Below are 3874 nucleotides of genomic sequence, written 5' to 3' on the forward strand. Positions count from 1 at the left end.
GAGTCCTTGAAGATATGGAGAATCCATGAGTGTTTGTTGAAACAAGGAGTTTCAACAGATTATGGAATAATAATTATAAAAAGCTAAGGATTGTGAGGTGTGGGACCGGCCACGGCTTTGGCATAGTCGGCCGGCTAGGTTGCCCGGTCCCACACTCTCTCCTTATTTTATAATTTTACTAGGTATCACCAGGGACGTACGGCCCCGGCTCAACCTCTGGTTAGTTTTATGTTGTCATGTAATCCGACATCGGGAGCTTGGTAAGTTCCGTGGGAATACTTTAGAATATCATTAATAATGCTTATGTTATCCAAGTATCCTAATTAATATAACTCGGTTTATGTTATCTAAGTATCTCATTGGTGATTTCCTAAAAAAAGATAATTTTGGTGGTCTCTTTATTTGTTGATTCCAGGATAATTAAATGGTGATAATGGATTAAAATTGAATATTACATGTGAAACATGTCAATGAAAGTATAATATGAATTAGGCGGATGATGTTGGGCGTTTCTATCTAATAAATTAGAACATGCAAGCTTAAGCATGGTTTGAAAGCAATAAGTCTACATTTTAAAAAACAATCCAGGATATCTATTATGTAGAATAAAACGGCCTGATCTAGATAAGTATTTAAGTTACCAAAACAATAATTAGGTAAATGATACCAATGTTATTGTAGTACATTATTAAAATGGTTGCGTGATGGTACCGTCTATCTGAATTCGAATCTCGCCAGCATCAAATTCTTTATCGATTAAAAAAAATAGGGTAGATAATTAGAAGAATAATACAAAATCTATTGGAGATGTCCAAGCAGTTGACTCAACCAAAAATCTGATGAACGACACGATAATATGACTAATATAAACCGAAGTTGTAACATACCTTGCCAGAAATGTAAATGGATTAAGATGACAAAAGAATTTAGATCCGACAAATACTACTTCCAAAAGTGAATGAATATGTTTTTGACATGTCCATGAATTTCGAGATTCACTCTTTTGACATTCAACTGTTGTGCATAGTTGTATTCTTTCTCGAGTCCAGATTATTTTGTACGTCGGATAGGATTATCCGTTCTAGACGTTGTTTAAATTGTCGTTGTCTATAACCATCAGGGGTTAGCCCAGTTGGCCAGGAGTCTGACTCTCAAATAGGAGGTCAGCAGTTCGATTCTCCGCTCAAACGTAATTATACTAACTTTAACATGGTTTCAGATGGGCCGAGTTTGAGTTTGCTCCTTGGGGAGTAAGCCGGTGGCTATGCTGCCAGGGGCAGGACGGGCCTATGCCGTAGCATCAAAACAAAAAAAAAACAAAAAAATTGTCGTTGTCTATATTTTTGTTTTGATTTTAATTTCTGCATATTGTCATGGACGAATATCATATATTTGCAAATTTCCTGTTCAGACCCACCTTTAGTGAAAAGATCAATGATGCTCGTTATTTACACACCTTTTCTATGTCCCAATCTCCGAAAAAAATGCAATCATATCCTTGTCGATTTCCATGAATGTTAAATCACGGTTGTCTTCCTCGTCTTCGATGAAATTTTCATTCTTCAAATAAGCCCACAACATCTTACTATCATGTGATAGTAAAATGCCAATGGTACAATGCATCTATCAGAGTTCTTAACCTGATCAAAATCATGCAACAAAATCTTAAAAAATGTGGTACCACTCTACTTTCTTTTTTCAGTATTTTATATTGTTTAAATTTTTGTAGGTCATATCCTTTTTTGTGCAGCATTGATCTTTGCTTCCATCAAGGTTTACCTTAGCATAGAAATTTAATTACGTGCGTACACTCTTTCACACGAATTTCAATAAAATTCAGGGAACCTAAATGTAAAAACGCATTTTCAACCTCTAACGATTTTACTCAAAACTCGGCCAAATTGTTTTTGGTGGTGCTGATCCTGAACTGATAACTTACTGGGGTAGAAAAAACAAAAAGCAAGGGAAATATTTCAAGCTCTGAAAAAAGTTTCATATTGCACTTACATTGGATTTCTCAATTATCCTCTGTAGGGGGTTCTTTTTGAGGTTTCTCTTGATACACAGCATTAAATTTTCTTTTAACTCACCCATAATGATTTTTCGATGAGTTTCTATGTGTTCATTAGTCCTGAAATACGATTAAATAATGGATTAACAAAATTTAAACTCTGAGAATGGAAAAAAAAACTCAGCATACCTAATCACCCACAAATCGCTATAGAGGTATCCATCCATCACTATGTCACCCGCTAGCATAGAATTTCATGGTGGGATTAACTCGATTGATATTAATTTATTACGCTCGAAGCAAACCTAGTTTTTCGATCAGTATGACGTTCTCCCCAATGCCTTCTTAATACACCTTGATTAGAGGTCGGCTAGCACCAAATCCATAATGAACATTGCAAGTCAAATATAAGATGAAACCAAATTGTAAATAACTTTATAATATGGCATTGACAACTTAAATTACAGTGCCATCTGTGGGAGTCGAACCCACAACTACATGTATGATAACCATGTGCTCTACCAGTTGAGCTAAGACAGCAGTTTATTTTTCATACTTAGTGGTACATACCACAATGCCATCATGAATACATTATACATTTCATGCCACAAATGTTTGATTATATATTCTGTATCAAATAAGATGAGTTCCTATTCACAACTTGTGCAAAAGCACAATGCTTTTGTCTACTTTGGTTAAACGTGAAAACACATGTGGTAGTTTTCTCTTGAGAGTTATCAAAGCAAGCATTATGCTGAAACAGGCATGATGACATTAGCAGGGAACAGTGAAATTACTCATTTGGCACATGTAAACTCGATCAGGAGCTCACCTCCGGTTATCAATCTGCAACTGATTATATACCATCAACACTAAATTGCATTAGTAAATTCGTAGGCTAATCAATCTGCAACCAAAACTTTAAACTTTCCAGTCCTACTCAAGAGAAAAGAAAATGTTGTAAGAGAAAAGTCTTCAATTCATTGTAACCAACAATAGTAACAATCACCTGAAAAATTACAGGCACATTGCAAACTTAGTTCAATGGTCCTGGAGTAAGGCTTGAGGTCAAAATACAGGGTATACCGAAATTATCTTTTGCAAGAGATTAACGGTTGTCAATCAGTCAAAATTTGTACAACCCAACTTATAAAAGCATACTATGAAAATGCTCACCAAACGTAAACATATATGAACATTCCTTTGTATCTTCAGCTACATGGCTTATGTAGTGTTTCATTCTATCATTCATTAAATCCTGATAATTCCAAAAGATCTAGTTCAAATAAAAATATTCACATTAACAGTTTTCCAAATCAGTGATATGTATATATACGGAATACAAACATATGAATAGTTTGAGACGTTATGAATACTCCATAGTGTTAATTAGCTAGAATAACAATATACCACATCAGCCATATATATGAACATTTTAATTATGAATAGTTAGGTACCTGGTGAGAACTCTAATGTTGCAATACTCGTTAAGACCTTGTCCAGACTCAAAGAGTTTATGCAGTTGCTCAACACTAAATTAAGATTTCTTTACGTAATCCAGCAATAACTATTCAGGGAGGTTTCATATAGTAGTTAGACAACATATTAAAAAGCTGCTTTTTGATGATGGTAGCATATGGTAGCACACAAATAATTATATTTGGAAGCGCATTGTCCAAGTATCTAAAATTGAAATACAAAATAATAACAGAGACTGTTAGGTACCAAAACTGGTACATGAGTCTTATTTCTTACCTACTTACACATTATGTTTATGTTGGTCTAAGCCATGCATTGGGACGTATGCAGAACTGAGTATCCATGCATTAGGATTAAGAAGAACTACCTCGATAAAAAAGGTCG

General features: G+C 34.7%; 1 non-coding gene across 1 annotated transcript; it reads right to left on the reverse strand.

The window, feature by feature from the left end:
* Positions 1-2478: 2478 nt before the first annotated feature.
* On the reverse strand, positions 2479-2551 carry TRNAD-AUC. Its single transcript has one exon. It is a non-coding gene; the product is annotated as a tRNA-Asp (tRNA).
* Positions 2552-3874: the final 1323 nt, after the last annotated feature.

Source organism: Papaver somniferum, chromosome 3 (assembly GCF_003573695.1).
Source record: "Papaver somniferum cultivar HN1 chromosome 3, ASM357369v1, whole genome shotgun sequence".
Taxonomy (NCBI): Eukaryota; Viridiplantae; Streptophyta; class Magnoliopsida; order Ranunculales; family Papaveraceae; genus Papaver; species Papaver somniferum.